This window comes from Coptis chinensis, chromosome 2 (genome assembly GCF_015680905.1).
Source record: "Coptis chinensis isolate HL-2020 chromosome 2, ASM1568090v1, whole genome shotgun sequence".
NCBI classification, from domain to species: Eukaryota; Viridiplantae; Streptophyta; class Magnoliopsida; order Ranunculales; family Ranunculaceae; genus Coptis; species Coptis chinensis.
In genome coordinates, this window is record NC_141457.1 from 63,208,318 (window position 1) to 63,232,344 (window position 24,027).

At 37.2% G+C, this 24,027-nt stretch overlaps 1 non-coding gene across 1 annotated transcript; it reads right to left on the reverse strand.

The window, feature by feature from the left end:
- Window positions 1-284: 284 nt before the first annotated feature.
- Window positions 285-388, reverse strand: LOC147517079 (small nucleolar RNA R71). Its single transcript, XR_015214590.1, has one exon. It is a non-coding gene; the product is annotated as a small nucleolar RNA R71 (small nucleolar RNA).
- Between the last annotated feature and the right edge of the window lie 23,639 nt (window positions 389-24,027).

Below are 24,027 nucleotides of genomic sequence, written 5' to 3' on the forward strand. Positions count from 1 at the left end.
GGGATTTTCGAATTCCCCTGAATATATTTAATTTGTTACCGGTTTTTCATGGGTTAGACCACGAGAAGCCTTATCAGCATGTGCGTAGGATAGAACAAGTTCTTACAACATTTCATCATCCTACCGTAGGTTTGGAACAAATTAAACTAAGGGTGTTTCCTTTCACCCTAGCCGATAAGGCGACATCTTGGTTAACTGCCTAAACGCCTAATTCTGTGGACTCATGGGCCAAACTTGTTCAATTGTTCATGGAACAGTTTTATCCACCACTGAAGACAGATGAAATGCTTCAAAAGATTCATTTCTTCTGCCAGAATCCTCATGAATCCTTTTCAGAGGCCTGGAATCGTTTCACTGATCTTCTCATCGAGTGTCCACATCATAACTTTGCGAAAGACACGGTTGTTCGTGCCTTTTTCAAAGGGCTTTTACATCACCATAAAGTGGTTCTTGATATAATGACTGGGGGTAGTGATAGGGTTATATACTAAAAGCATTACTTTTGTAATAACTCAAATTCTTTATATTTTGAATGAGAATCATATGGGCAAATGTTATGCATATTATATATGTTATTAGTTATATGCATGCGTCTAATACTTTATGTTGTAGATGATATGGTGTGTGGTGACACACAGAAGATCATATCATCAGTACCTTATAAAGTATAAGTAAACGTTCACAACCTAGATGGATTTGGACAAACCATTGGTACGGTTGTAATATAATCTGGTATTAGTCTATCTTGATTACAGGATTACACTAGTACACTTTTTGTGTATTGAACAGGACCAAGTGAGATTGTTTCTCTTTATACTGACTATATAAGAGAACAAACACCTCTGTTATTATGGATGCTTGTCCTCTTAATCCGGATATAATAACGGGCACTTACGTGCATTGTACATTGCTTTAAATCATCAATGAGTGAGATTAATTTGTGAATCAACAAACTCGATGGATTGGGTAATGACATTGTATGTAAGGTGTGTTGTTGATTATAGAAGGAATCTGTGACCCGCAGGAAGTCGGGCTAATGATGTCCCCTTGAGGAGCTCATAAGGATTGTCATGTAAACCCTGCAGATGGATTTAATCCGACATGACAATGAGGTTGAGTGGTACTACTCAAAGATATAAGAAGTTGATTAATGTAGTTGTCAGTAACTTGACTTAATCAACGGGCATTCGATATCTTAAACACGGGGAGATCAACAAGCATATAATATGGAGCCCATAAACGTAACACGTAATTTGGGATTAGGGTGGTAGTGCAACAATGGCCTTTAGTGGAATAAGCCATTTATTGATGGACTTAGGCCGTGTGTTATGGGCGAACATGGAAAGCCCAAGCCCGTCAGGAGACCTAACCCTGATTTCTCCTCATGGTCCCTATTGTAGCTTATAAATAGAAACCCTTCTCTCTTGGCCGAAATACTCAAGGTTTTCTCAAGAAAGGTTAGTTCCAAAATCAGTTATGACCTTGTGAGTGAAAGAGGCAAAGAGAGAAAGAAGGGGTTGGTAGATCTTTGCCCACGCAATGTCCATTCAAAGGATAGGATTACAACAGAAGATCAAGAGGTTCCTGATTCATAGAGCTTGGATTCTCAGAGAAATCACAGCTGATCTAAAGGTATGATTTCTAACCAAAATCGTGAGAACCTTTGTTTCACTACGCATGGTTTTCACGGTTTGTAGTCGATCATTAAACTGCGACCATAACGGTTTCTACAGGTATTTTCCTTAGTAAAGGAGCCTCAGAGGCTTACAGGTTTTTAGAAGATCAATCAAAGCGTAATAATAACTGGGGGGTGGGGGGAAATGATATCCCCCGCTCCCTAATTCTTCTTCTACAGTTAAGGCTGCCAGTATGTTTGAGGTTAAATCTTATCCCAAGCTTAGAACTCTAATCGAATCTCTCACAAAAAAAGGTAGAAGCCATTTCTATTCAACATAAGTCTACTACTGTCATGAACATCAACTCTCTTCCATGTAATTTCTGTTACAGCCTTAAGCATACCAACTCCTATTGTCCTCTCGTCTATGAACAACCACCCACACAACCGGATAATGTTTCCTCCATAAATAGTGAACCTAACACACCTTGGAGACAAAACCCTAACTTTGGTAGGCGGAATAACCAACAAGTTACACCTCCGAGGTTTAATAATCAAAATGTTAGGCCACCAAACAACTACAACTTGGTTCCACCAAGACAAGGACAATGACAAGGGAATTATAATAATTATAATAATTATAACAATAACAATAGAGGTATCTTACCAGTTAATAATAACTATCACAACCTACCCGTTACTAATCAACGTGAGATAGTTCCAGTCACACCACCTGTGGCCACTACACCTTCACAACCGAATCGTTTCGAAGCCTACATGCAAGCTAACCAACATATTTTACAATCCATTAATCATTCCATACAACAGTTACCCCATGAGAAAGCCTAACCGAAAGGTGTGTTTCCAGGTTGAGCTATACCTAATCCTAAAGCGCCAAACACAGCCTTTGAAGTAATCGGTAATACTAGTAATGAAAACTTAAACGTAGGTGAGTTAAATGCCATCACCAATCTCCGTTCTAGTAGAGTGGTTGATAACGCCGTAACTATTCCCATTAATACGCCACCAGTGGTCGTTGAAAATGAAATATTACTAGATACTGATATAGAAACTGAAGATCCTACTCTGTAGAGGTACCAGTTAAACCACAACCCAAGAGAAAAGCGGCCAAGGTTAAAACTCCTATTGACCTATATACTAAATATAGAGAGAAACCACCGTTTCCCCAGAGACTAGCCATGTTAAACAAGGATACAAATTTTGACGATATTAGGGAAGTTTTTAAAAATCTAACGATAAACCTACCTTTTCTTGAAGCTATTAAAAAATTACCACAATATGCTAAGCTTCTAAAAGAGTTATGTACTACTAGGCGGAAAACTAACATTCCAAAAGACGCCTTTTTAACTGAATAGTTTCCTACTCTATTTGAACATAATGGAATCGTTAAGTACAAGGACTCTGGTCGTCCTACTGTATAATGCACCTTAGAGAATACCCACACGACGACTGCGCTATTAGACCTGGGGGCGAGTATTAACTTACTCCCTTATTATCTATATAAACAAATAGGTCTACAAGAGATGCAACCAACTAAAATGACGTTGCAATTAGCTGATCGTTCTATTAAGTATCCTAAGGTTGTGGTTGAAAACGTGCTTGTTAAAGTTCAAAATTTTTACTACCCAGCCAACTTCGTTATCCTCGACACAGAAGTCGCTAACAACTCTGTTCCTATCATCTTAGGGAGTCCTTTCTTGGCAACTGCCAACACGCTCATAAACTGCCGTGATGGTTTGGTGCCCATGTCTTTTGGCCATCTTTCTATTGAGGTAAATGTTTTCAAAATGATGCAACAGTTACCCAATACGACTATCGATGGAGAAGTTCGCATGATCGAGAGCTTAGCACAAGATTATTTCAACAACATGTTTCCAGAGAATCGAATGCACCAATTCCTTTCCTTCGGTAGTTCTGACTTCAATAATGACTCCTACTTAGAGGAAGTCAACGCCCTTTTTGAGTCTACTCCTATCTTAAATCCTTCTATAGCTCCATCTTCTGAGTTTGAAGACCTCTTACATAAACAAGTCTTCACTACTCAAGACGAGGACCCTCCGGAAGCCTTTTTACCTATTCCTCCCACCCTTGTGCTTAAACCTCTTCCTACTGAGTTGAAATATATCCAGCTTGATCCGGATGGTAGTCATTCGGTGATCATATCTTCTCAATTATCTGCTGAAGAAGAGGCAAATTTGATTAGGGTGATTAGGGAACATCGTTCCGCGATCAGTTGGTCCCTAGACGACATTAAGGGGATTGACTTTAGTGTATGCACACATCGCATACATTTGGAGGATAATGCGAAGACTTCACATGAACCTTAGTGTCGCTTGAATCTTGCTATGTAAGAGGTGGTTAGGGAAGAAGTCTTACAGTTACTCAATGCAGGTATCATATATCCCATCTCCAATAGTGAATGGGTAAGCCCCATTCACGTAGTTCTTAAAAAATCGGGGGTTACCTTTGTGCGTAATGCTGTGGGTGAATATGTTTCCACACGAGTTCCTATGCAATGGAGGATCTGTATTGATTACAAACGCTTAAACACCATGACACGAATGGATCACTTTTCTTTACCTTTAATAGATTAGATGCTCGAACGTCTTACTGGTTATGCTTATTATTGTTTTTTAGATGGCTATTCTGGCTATTTTTAGATCATTATCGATCCTGACAACCAAGACAAGACTACCTTCACATGTCCTTTTGGAACATATGTCTATAAACGAATGCCTTTCGGTTTGTAATGCTCCTGGTACCTTCCAGCGGTGTATACTTCATATCTTTAGTGACATGGTAAAGCGCTTCATGGAAGTTTTCATGGATGATTTTTCTATCTATGGAGACTCTTTCAGTGAATGCCTGTCTAACCTTTCCAAGGTGTTGACAAGGTGTGAGGAGAAGAATCTGGTTTTAAATTGGGAAAAATGTTATTTTATAGTAAAAAGAGAAATAGTGCTAGGTCATATTGTATCTAGTGACGACATAGAAGTAGATAAGGCCAAATTAGATAAAATAGCATCTCTACCTATACCACGGACTATCCGTGACATTAGAGCTTTTTTAGGCCATGCAGGTTTTTATAGACGTTTTATCAAGGATTTTTCAAAATTAGGTAGGCCTTTAACTAATCTGCTTTTAAAAAATGCCATATTTGATTTTAATTATGACTGCAAATAGGCTTTCGAAACTTTAAAAGCCGCTTTAACATCTCTACCGATTATATAGCCTCCCGATTGGTCTAAACCTTTCGAAGTAATGCGGCGCTAGCGATTATCTTTGTTGTCTTTGTGTTAGGCGAAAACTAGATGATAAGTCGACTGTTATTTATTATGCTAGTAAGACTTTAAATGATACTCAAAGAAATTATACTACTACGGAAAGGGAATTTTTAGCTGTGGTTTATGCTTTAGATAAGTTCCGTCCTTATTTGGTTGGTTCAAAGACCTTAGTCTACACTGATCATGCAGCTCTTAGGCACCTTCTCGCCAAGAAAGATTCTAAACAGAGATTGATCTGATGGATTCTTCTCCTGCAAGATTTTACCCTAGAATTTAAGGATAAACGAGGGGTCAAATGTAGATGCCGATCACATATCTAGACTAACCAATGACAGTGATAGTGATTATGAGTCCACACCTGATTCTTTTCCTGATGAGCATCTTTATGTTATTTTTTCTACACCATGGTATGCCGACATTGTGAATTACTTAGCTTCTGATATTATTCCTGATATTTGGTCAAGAAATGAACGTAAGAAGTTTTTGGCCAGGGGTAAGCTATATACTACTGGGATGAGCCCTACCTTTTTAAGTATTGTGCGGATCAGATTATTCGGGTTTGTATTCCCCAGTGGGAATATAATGAGGTTTTATCCTTCTGCCATGACAAAGAGTGTGGTGGCCATTTTAGTGGTATGAAAACGGCTGCTAAAGTTCTTCAATGTGGTTTTTATTGGCCTACCCTTTTTAAAGATGCCCAAGTTTATTGCAAGACGTGTGTTCGTGGCCAACAACTTGGGTGTATTACTAAACGTAATATGATGCCATTAAATCCCATTTTGGTGGGAGAAATTTTTGATGTCTGGGGCATTGACTTCATGGGTCCTTTTCCTGTTTCCCATGGTTTTGTTTATATTCTTGTTGCCCTGGACTACGTTTCCAAATGGATAAAGGCCATGGCTTGCCGTAATAATGACCATAAGACAGTTGTGTTTTTTGTTAAGGGATACATTTGTTGTCGTTTTGGCATCCCTAAAGCCATCATCAGTGATGGCAGAACACATTTTTGCAATAGAGTTGTTGCTTCGTTAGTTAAGAAGTACGGAGCTACCTATAAGGTGGCTACTCCTTATCATCCACAGACTAGTAGCCAAGTAGAAGTCTCTAATAGGAAAATTAAAAAAATAATAGAAACAACAGTCAATCCTGATCGGAAAGATTGGTCTAAGCGTCTAATTGATACCTTATGGGTGTATCAGACAGCTTTTAAAACTTATATAGGAATGTCTCCTTTTAGACTTGTATTTGGAAAACCTTGTCACTTGCTCGTTGAATTGGAGCACCATGCTGTGTGGGCTATAAAAAAACCTGAACTTCAATATTGATGAGGCAGGTGTCAAGTGCAAATTGCAATTAAATGAGCTTGAAGAAATCCGTAGCGATTCTTATGATCTCGCGAAGGATTATAAAGCTAACATGAAATGTGTTCATGATAAACAAATTTTGCGTAAAGAGTTTGTGGTTGGTTAAAAGGTTTTACTTTACAACTCCCGTTTGCATATTTTCTCAGGAAAATTAAAAACCCATTAGTCTGGTCCTTTTCTGGTTACTGAAGTCACCCTTTACGGGGCAATCACCTTGGTAAATCCCAAGGACAACAATAGCTTTCAAGTTAATGGCCAACGTTTAAAATATTTTCACGAGTTAATGTCCCCAGATGTGGAGGATTTCCTTTTACAGGACCCTGTCTATGAGGACTGACCTTTGATGTTTGGTGTATTTCCTTTCATTTCCATATATTGGTGAGTGCACCATTAAGGAATCCGGGCCCTCCTTTGGAGTGTGTGGCTGTAAGTACCGGATCCTAAGTCCACATTTAACATAATTCATGCTTTTCACTCTTGCATATTTTCTCGGTTTTTGAGTCATGTTTCTCTATAGAGTGATTTATGTCTTTATTGTTTTATTGTTTTCCTTTATATTAAAACCCTATAAACAGTAATCTAGCAAGTCTCGAGAATCTGACTTTAAAAGACCCTCATTTTTAAAACAAAATTTCTAAACTATGTTTTCAAAAATTTGTTTGGGGGTGGGGTGTGATAAGAGCCCAAAACTGTAGTTTAAACCCCTTAACAATCATACTTTTAGACCAATTATGTGAGTAATAATTAAGAGTTAATACTGATTACGTGTTTTTTATGCATTTCAGGCTTCAAAGTCTATTATGTGCAGAAATGTGCCACTTTAGCGAGATAAAGGAGCAAAGGTCGGTTGCTAAGGAGTTCATTGAATAAAGGCCAAGATTCAAGGAGACAAAGCCTTTGTAAAGCCCGGTCAAAAACTGAAAAGTCAACACGGGCAGAAACATTGCACAAGTCAGCAAAACTTCCGAAGGCCGTATCTTTGGACTCAGACCTCGGAATTGGGAGTATCTTATGTCAAAACGACCGGCTCGGAAAGAGCTTTCCAATGGTCCAAGCCTTGGCCCAATCAGAGGAGCAGAAGTGGATGAAACATCTGTCGAAGCCAACTGCAGCTGAAGAGCCCATTTTGGACTAAAGAAATTGGGTTTTGGGCCCGATTTTCCGGCCCAAAACATGGCTCCAAGCCCATGCACGATTTTTGGATCTGAAAGTATAAAAACAAAATCTTGACTCTTTGTTAAAGGTAGTTAGGTTAGGAAGCTAATGTTAATGGAGTTTAGGGTTAGAAAAAGATAGATCTAGATTAGTTAATTACTTAGTTTTCATTCCATTAATTAGTTTCATTCTTTGTTTTAGATTAGTTATTTAAATCATTGAATATCATTCATTAGATAAATAAAATAGTTGTTATTCATTCAATCATATCTTGTTCTTATTGTTCTATTAGATTTATAAAGTTAATTACTTATTCCATAATGACATGTTCTTATTATTGTTCTTGTGTTGGGAATGGTAGTATAGAAATTTCACATCAAATCATTACTCTCACCATTGTTCCTTTTGGTTTGATTAGTTGAATTCAATTTAACTCTAGACAGTTAAGAGTGGAACGAATCCTTACTCATTATATTGTATGATTATGTTTTGAGAGTAAGAATAATTGATTTAAACGTAAGAACGGTAGGATTACGTATTAGTGTTGTTAACATTAATATTTAGGATTCAACTATTTTTACGTTTATCAGATGGCGCCGCTGCCATCTTAATCTCGTTCAAGACAAGAATTCAATTGCTTGAATCCAAGGGGCAATCTCCCATTCTCTACCCACCCACCCTTTTAATTTTTCATTCTTATTTCTTGAATTTTCGGAACTGTTCACTGTTTTAGGCATAGGGGCTGCGGATTCACAGAGAAAAACACTGCGGTGAAGGTATTTCTAAATTTTCGAAAATTCTGAAAATTTTCAGACATAATATTTAATGTGTTGTTGATTTACTGGAATATTTTCAGATTTTTCAAAGTTGTTTTACCTTGTGAAAAAAATACGATCTTTACAGTGCTGCATTTCAGTTTTCACACCGTATGTTCTTGAAAAACAGACGAGTAAGGTTACTTAGGGAGTTCTACAATTTCTATAATTTTTACAGGAGTATATATCCTAAGTCAAGAGTTTGTAGTAAAACTTTAATGAGTTTTTTATTTGTTTTGACCTCCTAAATAGTAGAGTGTTTCCAGTGTGTTTTTGCAGTGTTGCAAACACTTAATATCTGGAACACCAGCCGATAAGGAGAGGTTGTAGAACTCCAATTGCTTTAAAGTTTTTACAGGAACAAGTAGGATCTGTCAGGAGTCTCCAGTAAACATTTGGAAATTTTTGGCTTTGTTTTGATGGGTTAACCATTCGGTTGTTTGTATTGTGTCCGAAAACTGTTTTGCAAACTTTGCAGGGCAGTAGAGGGACTTTCATAGCTCCGATTGATCTGAAATTTTACAGGCTACTTGATATACGTCTTAGAAAATTATTGTAAAAATTTCAAAATTTTTGGAGTACGATAAAAGGCCTAAAACTTGAAAACCCTGAAGCGCGACCAGCGCCCTAAGCAAGCGCACCTGCGCTCAAAACATTGGAAGTTGAGCGCGACCTGCGCCCAAACCGAGTGCGACCCGCGCTCAAACACTGGACATTCACAAAACCCTGAGGCGCACTTGCACCCAAGGAGAGCGCACTCGCGCCCTCAGCTGATTTTGCCGGATTTCCACAGTTTTGATTCAAATTTTCAATTTGCAAGTTTTTCAGTGTTCTAACTTGTTATATACACTGAACACGCGTGAACAAGATGCTATTTATAAGTGAAGCAAGGACGCAATCAGGTATTCCTTTCTTCCACACCTCGCATCTCCAGTTAGAGGTTTCTACTAGTATATCAGAATTGTTTAGAGTGTTGCATGTTTAGTTAAGTTCGACTTAGTCTTGCATGAGATTAAGGTCTGGTCGAAGAAAAACAACTAACGTAATTACACGGCAATGTCGACAAACACGTCTATCTAGTATACCACCCATTACACCTCTAACTACTATTCCACACACACCACCTGATATAATGGCTGAAGAAAGAGAGACTCCTCTCTCTGACTTCTACAAAGCCTTGAGCGATAGCCCCAAATCTTGCATCGTTCTAGCAGACCCAGTGGGGGATTTCCGAATCCCCCCAAATATTTTTAATTTGTTACCCGTTTTTCATGGTTTAGACCATGAAAAACCTTATCAGCACATGCGTAGGATTGAACAAGTCCTAACAACATTCCACCATCCTACGGTTGGTGCGGAACAAATTAAACTGAGGGTATTCCCTTTCACCTTAAATTATAAAGGCGTCTTGGTTAACTGCCCAAACGCCAAACTCTATGGACTCATGGGCTCAACTTGTTTAATTGTTCATGGAACAATTTTACCCACCACTAAAGATAGATGAAATGCTTCAAAAGATTCATTTCTTCCTCCAGAATCCTCATGAATCCTTTTCAGAGGCCTGAAATCGTTTCACTGATCTTCTCATTGAATGCCCGCATCATAATCTTGCGAAAGACACGCTTGTTCGTGCCTTCTTCAAGGGGCTTTTACATCGTCATAAGGAGGTTCTAGATATCATGGTAGGGGTAGTTTTCTTAGTAAAGGAGCCTTGGAGGCTTATAAATTCTTAGAAGATCAATCTAAGAAGAACAACAATTGGGGAGGTAACGATTCCTCCCGCTCCTCTCCTTCTTCTCTTGAGGTTAAACATGATCCCGAGCTTAAAACTCTTATCGATGCCCTCACTAAAAAGGTAGATACCATCTCTGTTCAACAACAACCCACTCCAGTCATGAACATTAACTCTACACGTTGTAATGTCTATTGTAGTCTTGAGCATTCCGATTTCTATTGTCCCCTTGTCTATGCACAACCACCACCACAACTACCACACTTCAACCAGTTAACTCAACATCAAGGACAAGGGAACTTAGGTGACCAGAATAGAGGTTTAGTACCCATAACCCAGAACTATCAACATCAAGACATGAACGCTCAACAAGTTTTAATTCCAATACAACCATCTACAGACAAAGTAGTAGTGACCTTGTTGGAGAAACAAAATCAAATTATGCAACAAAACTCCAACTTGATGAAAGATCAGCATGATCAAAACTCTAATATGATGAAACAAACGATGCAAATGATGTAGTCTTTGTGCCAAAAGGTTATTGACATGTCTTTTAACCAAAATAATAATCAAACCGGCATGTTTCCAAGTCAAGCAGTGCCTAATCCTAAGTCAACAAACACCGCCTTTGAAATAAACAGTATTTATTGTAATGGTAATATAAACCAAGGGGACCTACAGGCAGTCACTACCCTTCGTTCAAGGCGAGTAGTTGATAACCAAGTGACTATGCCTAATGATTACCCGCAAACTAAAAATGATACCATACCAAATACTATAATAGAAACTGAAGACCCTACAACTGTAGAAGTACCAATTAAACCACAACCAAAAGGGAAAACATTACAAGACCCGATAATAGAAAGTGAAGACCCTACACCTGTAGAGGTTCCAATATGGACAGCTAGAAGGAAAACGGCTAGAGATAAAGCAAAGACTAATAATACTTTTATCCTTTCTGCTAAAAATAGCGATAAAGCACAATATCCCCAAAGACTAGTTGTGTTTAAAAAGGACGAGAATTTTGATGAGATTAGGGAAATGTTTAAAAATTTGACTATAAACCTACCTTTTCTAGAAGCTATAAAAAGTCTACCTGGAACGCTAAGTTTCTAAAAGAGTTGTGCACCAAGAAGAGGAAAACCAACATACCCCACGAAGCATTCTTAACTGAACAATATCCCTCTTTATCTGAACATAACGGAATTGTTAAGTATAAGGACCCTGGTCGTCCTACTGTACAATGCACCTTAGGTGATACCTTCATAACAACTGCTTTATTAGACTTCGGGCCGAGAGTTAACTTACTCCATTTTTATTTATATAAACAACTAGGTCTAACAAAACTTCAACCAACCAAAATGACTTCGCAGTTAGCCGATCGTTCTATTAAGTATCCCAAGGGTGTAGTTGAAAATATTCTCGTTAAAGTTTAGGATTTTTACTATCCAGTCGACTTTGTTATTCTTGACACAGAAGTTGCTCATGATTCCATTCCCATCATCTTAGGGCGTCCTTTCTTGGCAACCGCCAATGCCCAAATCAATTGTCGGGATGGCTCAATGACTCTTTCTTTTGGAAATCTTTACGTAGAAGTTAACATGTTTAGACAAAAACAGGGACAACTAGGTTTGCCTGTAGAAGGGAAGTGAAGTCCATTGAGAGTTTTGTACCTCACATTAGTGCGGTGACACTTTAGTCCCCACACTAGTAGATACCCCTCTTATGGAAGAAGACAAGGATCACAATTTCTACTCCCTAGGCGTAGATAACATCAAGGAGGATTTCCTTCGACTCTTTTGCAACCCTTCTTTGCCACCTCATGAAGTTCTCTCCTATTGACATCCATTCATCTCTTTGACGCCATGACGGAAGAAGAATTTTTAAGCCCTCTATCCCAAAGGTGATTCTTCTTACCCACCTATTGAGGAATGTCTTGCATATCTCAAGGCCTCGATGATATAGACCTAAGAACACTAGTTGAACACCATTCGCCCACCTCACATCCTCATGTCACTCATTCACCTTCCATCACGAATGTTTTTCGCCCTATACCTTTTCAAAGAACTATTGAGTTTGTACTTGACCTTGGCATTTCTCCTATGCTTCATAACTATCTAAAACCAACTGGTGAAGAAGTAACACCCAAGGACAAGCCACCTGACACTTTTTCATTTTTTTCATTTTTTCCTTCTCAAAATTATCCACATCCTACGTATCTTCCACAACCATCAATTTTCTCACGTTCATTTACTTGGCATCCCCTTCGTAGGAGGACAAAGAAGAAACTGTATGCTCGATTAGGTTTTAGATCTATAAGGCTTTGCTCTCATTCCACTAAGCTACATCATAGAAAATCTTGGTGCTTAATTCTGTTTGATGGTGCATTCCATGTTAATTATTTATGGAAAGACCCACAACTTTTTCGATTGTTGATATATGGTAAATTGCATTTTAATACACATATATTAGTAAGTCTAGGGAATCGACTTTAAAACCCAAGTTTTAGATACAATACCAACTTTACTTTCGAGTATAGGCCAAACAAAATTTTCAAACTTAAAAAGTTTTCCAATTTTGTTTGGGGGTGGCGATTTTGGTATTCATTTCAAATCATGTTGCCACCCTAAGCCTGTCATGTTTACTCCAAAGAGAGTTTGTGTTAGTTAGTACGCATTACCGGTTTAATTGTGCTTCATATGATCATATCATCTTTATAATATTTACATTCACAGTGCTTGCCAATTTTTGCCACGTTTCTATGGTAAATTCTTTCCTTATCTCTTTACACTTTGAGGACAAAGCGTTCGATTGTTTGGGGGTGGGATAGAAACATTTGCAAAAATTAGACACTTTTAGGATGTAAATTTACGCACTTTTATTTATAAAATGTTAAAAATTATAAAAATTAGTTAGTTACATAATTTAATTGTGCTATTGAATTGTTTCATGAACCCCCTTCTCCCAAATTGTTTGGGGGTGGTATAGAAACACGATGTAAATGTTAAACACATATTAGGTTGTATATTACGTATTATTTGTCTTAAAAATAATAAAAATAAAAATAAAAAGTTTATGCTATACACTTAGGAATATTGGTATTGTTTCTTTCTCTATGCTCTTAATAATCTAGAAGTCTCATGTAGCTTTTGCATTAGAATAGTTTTTAGAAACTTAGGTTAATATGTAGGTAATAATCTTTGCATCTATCTATAAATATATTACATGAGTATCTATGATTGTTTGGCAAGAAGTTTATGAAATCTAGGCTAGAGTACTTATTCTACAAATCCTGTGAGAATATAGCCTAAAGCCTTATATGAGTGAAACATTTGAGAAATGACACAAGGGGAGAAGTATATTCGAATAGAGAAATCACACGTCCACTTGCTTGACCACTATACCATGTCCTAAGAGAGAATTTAGGCCCTTTTTGGATCGATATAGCTAGAAATTCTGACCTAAGTATATTTTCCGCTAGTCGCCCCACTGAGCCTTTCATTAGCCCTTCCATAAACCACAATTCCTTTACCCTGTTACAAAAACAAAACAAAATATTAAAAAAAAAAAAATCAACCTACCCATTTTAGAATAAGTCTGAGAATAGGATGAGTGAAGAAAAGAGAAGAGAAAAACCTGTGTAAATAGAAATTAGTTAGTTGCTTCAGAAAAGAAAAAGAAAAGAAGTTTTCATCCAAAGAAAAGAAAAAGAAAAATATAAATAAAATAAAAACTCCAAAAATAGAATAAAAGGAGTCGAAAAGCCAAAAGAAAAAGGCTAAGGATGGAAACAAAGTGTAGAAGCAAAAGAATAAGGTTTTCTCTAGTTACGTAATATGAAGACCCTATTATCTCGGACTTGTCTTTTTGAATATTCGTTTCTTTCATTCTTAAACCATCTCCTAATCCCCGCAACACCTAATAAAGACCTCTAGCTCAATTAGGAATAGGTTAGTGAGATAGTAAGTGGTAGATGTGTTTGATCAACTTCGGCTTCCTTTTGTGTCATTGAGATTGTAAGGTAAAGTATGCCCACCGCATTAATCGGAGTAGCAAAACTTGAGTGGAAAAATCGAGTGATTTTTTGTCTTGACTTTTATGTGAGAACCTACTTAAGGACGCTATTCCAAAGTTTGAAACGGACTGTTCTTGCATTTCATAGCATTACTCATTGTATATATGTTTATTAAGTAGATGATTGATTATTATGCATATATTAGCTTAGGTTTTCGACATGATTATTCTCTATTCATTGCTAGTGAGATGTATAGATAATTGAGACATAAATAAGGAAACAATAGTTTTATTTCTTAGTCGTTGTAGTATAGATGAAGTTTGTGAGTACCTTCACTGGAAAACTGTCACGAGGCTATAACTCGTCCACTAGGGAATTCCTAGTGGTTTAAGGCCTTGTTGCATGTGGTCAATGCAATCACACTCAGCGAAACGAGAGTAGATAGAACTCCATTTTTGGTCACTTATTCTAATTTCTCATATTTGCTTGAGGACAAGCAAAATGCTGTTTGGGGATGGTTTGATAAGAGCCCAAAACTGTAGTTTTAACCCCTTAACAATCATACTTTTAGACCAATTATGTGAGTAATAATTAAGAGTTAATACTGATTACGTGTTTTTTATGCATTTCAGGCTTCAAAGTCTATTATGTGCAGAAATGTGCCACTTTAGCGAGATAAAGAAGCAAAGGTCGGTTGCTAAGGAGTTCATTAAATAAAGGCCAAGATTCAAGGAGACAAAGCCTTTGTAAAACCCGGTCAAAAACTGAAAAGTCAACACGGGCGTGAAACACAAGTCGTGAGAACTTCCGGCGTATCTTTGGACTCAGACCTCGGAATTGGGAGTATCTTATGTCAAAACGACCGGCTCGGAAAGAGCTTTCCAATGGTTCAAGCGTTGGCCCAATCAGAGGAGCAGAAGTTGATGAAACATCTGTCGAAGCCAACTGCAGCTGAAGAGCCCATTTTGAACTAAAGAAATTGGGTTTTGGGCCCGATTTTCCGGCCCAAAACATGGCTCCAAGCCCATGCACGATTTTTGGATCTGAAAGTATAAAAACAAAAGTTTGACTCTTTGTTAAAGGTAGTTAGGTTAGGAAGCTAATGTTAATGGAGTTTAGGGTTAGAAAAAGATAGATCTAGATTAGTTAATTACTTAGTTTTCATTCCATTAATTAGTTTCATTCCTTGTTTTAGATTAGTTATTTAAATCATTGAATATCATTCATTAGATAAATAAAATATTTGTTATTCATTCAATCATATCTTGTTCTTATTGTTCTATTAGATTTATAAAGTTAATTACTTATTCCATAATGACATGTTCTTATTATTGTTCTTGTGTTGGGAATGGTAGTATAGAAATTTCACATCAAATCATTACTCTCACCATTGTTCCTTTTGGTTTGATTAGTTGAATTCAATTTAAGTCTAGACAGTTAAGAGTGGAACGAATCCTTACTCATTATATTGCATGATTATGTTTTGAGAGTAAGAATAATTGATTTAAACGTAAGAACGGTAGGATTACGTATTAGTGTTGTTAACATTAATATTTAGGATTCTATTATTTTTACAGGTTATCAGGGTGTTTGGTCTTGCTATTCTTGATCGCTCAACATCCTATTCTTGTTGTTTACGCCGTTTAGTCGTATTTTGATTCGGGTTGACACTATCTATGAATTTAGATTTCTTTTGATCATATAACTTATGACATTCACGCATTTCGATGTATTTTCCATCTTCTTATATGTCAAACACGGTTAGATTTGAGTTTTCTATAGATCATTGGATTGTATTTTCTCTGCTGATTGTTTTCATAGCTCATTCACCAAAATCGGACCGTTAACGAATCAGAAATTTTAGTTTTAAGTTTTCGAGGCATAAGACAGGATGGGCATTACAGGATTTGTTTTGGGCTTGGGCCCAAACAAATTTAACCATACGCTGTCATGTGACTCGCACGTGACCCCTTTTTAAAAACCAAAATGCGATTTTTGGGTTTCTCTCCGCCTCCAAAAATGCAAGAACAGCCTTTACCCAGAAAACCTTGAGCGTGCATGCCCTCGTCTACAGCCTAAACTTGAGCGCGCCCGCACCCTAACCTTTACACAACCCTATCCAAATTTCGATCAAGTGTTTAATTCACTCTCCCCCACCTTGGATTCACCCCAATTTCGAAATCTATAACCACGAGGCTCCTCAAACCCCAAAAATTCTTCCGGAACAAGTTTTTACTTTTTAACAATTTTCACCTTTTTTCTATCACGAAATGCGTATTAGGAAGTGGGAAGGGTTGTGGTATTCTCCAGAAGGTTTTTATCACACTAACTTGGTGTGTGATTTTTACAAGAAGAGGGAGATTGATGGTCATCGGATTTTTGTGAAGGTGAATGGTAGTCAGAGGGAATTGACTACAGCAGTGTTGTCGGAGATTACTGGCATTGACCAAAGACCTATTGTAATCACAATGAAGGAATCTCAGTTTGGTGGAATTGGTCCATTGATAACGGAGACTATCTTGGAAAGAGTTTGCAATGCAAACTTGTATTGTGTTCGTCAGACGTCTCTGAGACGAAACCAGCTGGATGTGGCTCAGTGGGTTGGTAGAAACGTGATTGCCACCACGAAAGCCAGTGACATAAATTTGAGTTGTCTGCACATTCTCTGGCCCTTCTTGAATTTTTGCATTCTTGAATTTTTGTTGAATGAGATTAGAGATGTTGGTAAATTGACCGCAGTCTTCCCTACATTGATTACGAAGGTTATGTTGTATTGGGGATGCGTTCCGAAGACTGGGAAGATTAATTTGAAGCTGCATGAAAATGCACGTATCTATCGGGAATGTATTAAGAGGGATTGGCATTTGTCGGAGGTTAGGGGTGTTGAGACGACACCGGATGAGGAAGGTGAGGACGACACAACGTGTTTTGATGCAGATGCTTTGGAAAGGGCTACTACGGATGTAGCCCGCATCTCGTTACTTCATCGTGGCCTGCGAACTCTCCATACTCAGTATGAGATGATTCGTACAGACCCACGTTCTCTGAAGGACCTCTGTGAGACTATTCAGACTAGGCAAGGTACCATTCTCAGTAACTAAGTTAAGCTGCAGCAGAATGTTCAATTGCTCAGTGATAGTCACCAAGATATCCAGGATAACATGGAGACTCTCGTCTAGAGTAATACGGAGCGTTGGGAAGCCATGGATGCTTTTATGGAGCAACAACGCACGTTTCAAGTAGAAGTTCTACGATGCCTGCCACCTCATTAGGGTTCTTCTTCTGCTGACTCTGGCAGGCATGAGCGTCGCCGACGTAGGACGAATGGCTCTGGCCCATCCTCATATCGTGGCTAGTTATTGATTGGATTATTGTTATTTTAGGAAATTTCTCTGTTTTTAGTAGAATTTTATTTCCATTTGTTGAGTTAAGTAGTTAATGTTGGATTATGTATTTGGTTGTTATTTAAATTTCGAGTTAATTTAAATTTTGTCCGAGCATGCTATATATTTTTCATTAAATCCCACCTTCTCGACTTGTTTGGGGGTCAAATTATTTGTTTAGCATTATATTTTACCCTACCCACTTGTTTTTGGAATTTAATGTTGCAAGGGTTTGAGAATATGGTTTGTGTGAGCATGTTGCTAATATGGTGTAGCTAGAATCAGCTACTCTTGGGTTGTGCAACCTTAAGGATTAGAATTTGGCTGATTCCTATTTTTAATTCCATCCTAAAGGCTATAGGTTTGATTTTGGAGCCAGTTTCTATTTTGGTTTTAGAAGCCTTTTCTTATTCCATCGCTTTCCGTATCCATTAGGGAACCTTGATGACTTTTGTTTAAGAAACTAGAGCTCTATAAATACATGAGATGCTCTAAACTTCACACATCACCTCTCAAATTCACCTCTCACTTCATACCTACAAACAACACTCGGAGCGCGCACGCCCTCTCTATTGCCTTATAACAGAGCGCGCCCATGCCCAAGGACCTGGAACGCAGAGTCAGAGTTGAGCACACCCGCGCCCCTTCCATAGGCTATTATGAGCGCGCCCGCACCCTGACCTCAACACACCTCTAGTTCTATTTTTTGGCTTTTGCTGCACTCACTTCCAAGAGTTTAGTAGTGTATTTGGTTGCTATGAAATCTCCTCAAATCATACCGGAGCAATCCTTTGACGAATTGCTCGATAGTAACACGTATGGATACAGGTTCCGCGACAGGATTGTGCAATCCGGATGGCAGAATCTACTGGTAAGTGCCAATGACTCTTATTCTCCTAAACTTACTGCTTATTTCTATGATCATTGTAAGTTTTTTTATCTACCGGATGGGGAACAAGTGTTCTCTATCACCATTGATGATATAACAATGGATTTCAGCAAGTTTTTGGTAGCCTTTGCTGTTAGGATGCATATGCCTGCTCCCCAAAACTTATGGGGCTATATGTCTGATAATATATACCTCTATAACAATGAGTATTTCCAAGAGACTTATGGGGTGGGGATTTTTCATGTAGAGGACCAAGGGCATCTTAATGTAGCCCTTGGTAGCCTGTCCCTTAACGTAGGCACTATTATGTTCTTTATCATGCTGAATATCTTAGGGGAATGACAGTTTTCTTCTGCGAATAACGCAGCCGGTGACGTCTTCCTTGCTTTAGCTAAGGGACGTATGCTCTATGACCTTCCCCAGGCCTTAGTGTCCAGTTTAGCATGAGCCCATAGTATGAAACATAAGTACCTTCTTATGCCTGTCTTGGTTTGCCGCATCATGGTATGTTTCTTTCCTGATTTTGCATTCCGCTATATGGATTGGGTTGGGGTTGATATTATGTGACCCACAAATTGCATTGTATGTTCTTTTCATGCAATGACTTGGCCGGGATGAAGGCTACAGCCTAATTGGATTGCCCCTTACACCCCACCAGACCGAGTAACACTTAACAGGTTAGCAAGGGTTGATGATACATGGCGTACGTAACGCCTAACAAATTGTCATGGTGTGGCAGGATGCAAAGGAACCTCACTTCTTTATAGAAGAGGAGGACAACGTTTAAATGATGGATATGAAGTAAGTTTTACTTTTTGTTAGTGTCTACTTATGTCCCAAGCAATTTAATTTTTGTTATCCCCATAATGGGTGAAACTCAAATAGAGTTGCGTATGTTTTCCTTTTCCTATATTAGTATGTTCTGGATTTGTTTTGCAGGGTTTCTTAAATTTTCACGCGTTTTCATGGTATTTCCTATCCTTCTTATTTCTATACTTTGAGGACAAAGCATATTTTTGTTTGGGGGTGGCATAGAAACACGCATAATTAAAGACACCTATTAGGATATATATAATAAGTATTTATACTATGCACTTAAGAATATTGGTATAATTTCTTTCTCCATGATGATAGTAGTCTAGAAGTTTCACGTTAGCTCTTCAATTAGAATAGTTTTTAGAAATTTAGGTTAATATGTAGGTAATAGTCATTGTATTTTTCCATAAATATATTGCATGAGCATCTATGTTTGTATTGGCAATAAGTTTATGAAATCTATGCCAGAGTGCTTATTCTACAAATCCTGTGAGAATATAGCCTAAAAACCTTATATGAGTGAAATATCTGAGTAATGACACAAGGGAGAAGAAAATTCCAAATAGAGAAATCACACGTCCACTTGCTTGATCACTATACCATATCCTAAACGAGAATTTAGGCCCTTTTTGGATCGATATAGCCAGAAATTCAAACTTATATGAAATTATTTTCCACTAGTCGCCCCTCTGAGCCTTTCTTTAGCCTTTTCATAAACCACAAATCCTTTACCCTTTTATTAAAAAATAATAAAAAAAAAAAAAAATCAGCCTAGCCATTTTTGAATGAGTCTAAAAATAGAGATGAAATCAAGAAAAGAAAAGAGAAATACCAGTGGAAAACCAAGAAATTATTAGTTGCTTCAAATAAGAAAAGAAAAGAAAGTTTATATCCAAAGAAAAAAAAATAAAAAAAAAGTTAGAACTCCAAAAACAGAATCAAAAGAGTCAAAAGCGAAAAGAAAAAGAAAAAATGGCTAAGGATGGAAACAAAGTGTAAAAGCAAAGTAAAACAAGGTTTTCTTTAGTTATATATTTTGAAGACACAATTATCTCAGACTTATCCTTTTGAATATCTTCCTTCCTTCTTAAACCATCACCTAATCCCCGCAACACCTAATAAAGACCTCTAGCTCAATTAGGAATAGGTTAGTGTGATAGTAAGTGGCAGATGTGTTTAATCGACTTCGGCTTCTTTGTACGTCATTAAGATTGTAAGGTAAAGTGTGCCCACTGTGCTGCACGCTGGAGTGAGCGAAACTTAAATGGAAAAATTAGAGTGTTTTTGTCTTGACATATATGTGAGGACCTACTTAAGGACGCTATTCCAAAGTTTCAGAAACAGACCTGTTATTGCATTTCATAGCATAGTTCATTATATTTATATTTATCCGTAGATGATTGATTATTATGTACGTATTAGCTTAGATTTCAGATTGATTATTCTGTATTCATTGCTAATGAGATCTATAGATATCTAAGAATAAATAAGAAAACAACAATTTTTATTTCTTAGTCGTTGTAGTATAGTATAGATGAAGTTTGAGAGTACTTTTTTTGGAAAGCTCTCATGAGGCTATAACTCGTCCTCTAGGGAATTCCTAGTGGTTTAAGGACTTATTGCATATGGTCAATGCAATTGCACTCGGCGAAACGAGATTAGTTAGAACTCCATTTTTGCTCACTTATTTTAATTTCTCCTATTTGCTTGAGGACAAACAAAATGTTGTTTGGGGGTGGTTTGATAAGAGTCCAAAATTGTAGTTTTAACCCCTTAATAATACTACATTTAGACATATTATGCTTATAATAAATAAGAGTTAGTACTGTTTACGTGCTTTTGTGTAGTTCAGGTATTGGAGTTAAATATGTGAAGAAATATGTCACTTTTGCAAGAGAAAGGAGCAAAGGTTAGTTGCTAAGAAGTTCTATGGTTAAAGCCCAAGTTTCAAAGAGAAAAAGCTTTTTTAAAGCCCAGTCAAAGCTGAAAAGTCAAAGTTAACGCGGGCAGAAATAGAGCATAAAAGTCAATAGAACTTCCGCAGGCAGTATCTTTGGACTCAAACCTCGAAATTGGGCATACTATATGTCAAAACGACCGGCTTGGAAAGAATTTTCTAATGGTCTAGGCATTGATCCAATCAGAGGAGTAAAAGTGGACGAAAAGGCTGTTGTAGTAAATTTCAACTGAGAAACCCTTTTTGGACTTAAGTAATTAGGTTTTGGGCTTGATTTAATGGCCCAAAACATAGCTCCAAAGCCCATGCACGAAATTGTAAACCTAACCCTCTCTTATATAAAGAGGACTAAGGTAAAACTCAAAAAGACATCTTTTAGGTAATAAATTAGATAATGAATGAGTTTTCTTCTTAGTTAAACCCTAGTTATTGTTTTATTAACCTAATCACCATTAATTCAATTCAAGTTATCTTTAATAAATTAGTTCTTCATTATGTCTTATTCTTATTCTTTTAATTATGATAGTCTAATAAATTATAGCTAAACATCCATTAGAGGGGTTTGATTGAAGCTTTGATGAATACTTGATGTGTTAGTGTAGAATAAGTTATAGTAAATATTCAACTCTAGAAGGTAGTTAATTCACCATGAGAATGGGTTTAAATTGCCTCACATGCTAATTATTAGTTGGTAGAGATTATCATGAATAATTAGGGATTAAAAAGACCCAACCTTTATGTGAAAACATAAAGAATAGGATTACAATAAATCTATACTAGCCTATTAAGTTTTAATCAAGGTGGAATCAAATCCCCCTAATACCTTTTTTCTTATTCACATCTTCTCATTTAAATTGCCGTAGTATAGTCTAGAACATCTTAATTAGTTATTTCCACATATTAATTTTATTAAACCATTACTCTCATTGATATTGTAGGATTGTTTAAGTTCGAGAAATTATTACGTCTAAGAAACTAGGAGTGAAACGAATTCTGACTCCCTTTTATTATAAGATAATCGAGAGTAGAACTTTGATAAACAACTAGTGTAAATTCACGTTTTTACTTATTCTTAGTATAATTAGTTAAGATTAGGTAAAACAAAAGTTTTTACATTTATCAGTTGTGCTACTGCCGGAATGGTAGCACACTCCTCTTGTTGATTCGGGAATGTGTGGAGTACCCCCCTTATGGTTTCGGGAGGGGGAGATTGTTGGGGTCCCTCACCATTGAGCTGGACGACATGATGACATTGTTTCACATGTATGATGGATGACCCCAATCACATCGTTTGTGAAGAAGAGTGAGCGACCCGGTTGTGTTGTTTGAACTTGATGCTGCTGGAATCGAGTTTTGAACGATCTTCTCATATCGTGGGGTAAGAAGCCTGAACGACCCAGCCGAGTCGTTCGAAGTTTATTCTCATGGAATTGAGTCTCCATAGTCTGCACAAACCGCTTGGAATGACATCAGCCCGACCTTACCATGTCATTCGGGACTTGATATTTTGGCATAAGCATGTCGTTTGGAACCGAAATTTCGCAAACACGTTGAAATTTCAGATTACTATAAAACCAAAGTTAGGTTTTGAGTAAGAGGAGTTTTGAATAGAAACCCAATTTTGAGAGCAACCAAAATTGAGAGGAAACCCTTGCAAAGAGAAAAAGCTTGTATGGAGGGAAGTGAGATCTAGTAAGTTTAGAGAGACTTGAGAGGAGTGGTTATAATCTTCCTTCCCATACTTATAAAAGAATTTGCTCTTGTAGAAGTAGGCATAATTAGCCGAACCACGTTACATCTTGTGTCTCACTGTTGTAAGTTATTTTACATTGTTATTGCTTGTTTGTGATAATTATATCCATAGCTTAGGGTTGTGGTTGTTGGTTGTAGTGAAAGATTAGATTTTTTTATTAGAGTAGAAGTTTGTCCAAGTGCAAGCTATCTTAGTGGGGATCGATTGGTATTGTTTTTCCTAACACTAAGGCCTAAGGGTTAGGCCCCTACCCCCGTGGGACGAAAGAGCTAATAAATTCATCAAGTGGACCAAATCCTAAATACTTATTATTAGAGGGGCCAAATCCTAAATATCCCATTTTTCAAAATTATCACCTCAACTCGTGTTGGGTCTGGAAAAACACTTCCTACTTCTTTCAGGACTCAAAATTTCTACATCCCTTTTCCTTGCTAAATTCCTATTCCCTATTTCGTTCAGGACTCGAAATTTCTACATCCCTTTTCCATGTTTTAAATTCTATATATATAGAGACATCTTTTCATGTTTTAAAATCGGAAAAAACCTCCAGCCCAAGTAATCTATTTATTTATATCAAAGCCTTTGACTCGAGATACATTAACCAATTTTGAGCGCAACCAAAATTGAGAGATAACCCTTGCAAAGAGAAAAAACTTGTAAGTAGAGAGATTGTAGAAGAGAGATCTAGTAAGTGTGTGGAGTGACTTGAGAGGAGTGATTATAATCTTCCTTCCCATTTTTATAAAGGATTTGCTATTGTGGAAGTATGCATCATTGGCCGAACTACGTTATATCTTGTGTTTCATTGTGTTATGTATGTTTTTTACTCTACATTGTTATTGCTTGTTTGTGATAGTTAATTCCATAGCTTAGGTTTGTGGTTGTTGGTTGTAGTAAAAACTTAAAATTTTCGATTGGAGTTTAGACTGTCCATATACAAGCTATCTTAGTGGAGATCGATTGGTATCGTTTTCGCCAACAAGTAGTATCAGAGTCGTGGTTAGATCAATCACAAAGGTTATTGTTCCAAACTTTGCTTGAAAATTGTTTGATTAAATTCCTAAGAGAAGGTTTGAGTTGAATTAGTTTGTTGAGATGGATTATTCTATAAACACTCGCATGACTAGTCTAAATAGAAGTAACTACACCATTTTGAAAGCCAAGATGGAAGATTTATTTGCTTTATTGCAAATACACAACCCATTGAGAATGAAGAAGTAAAACCAGA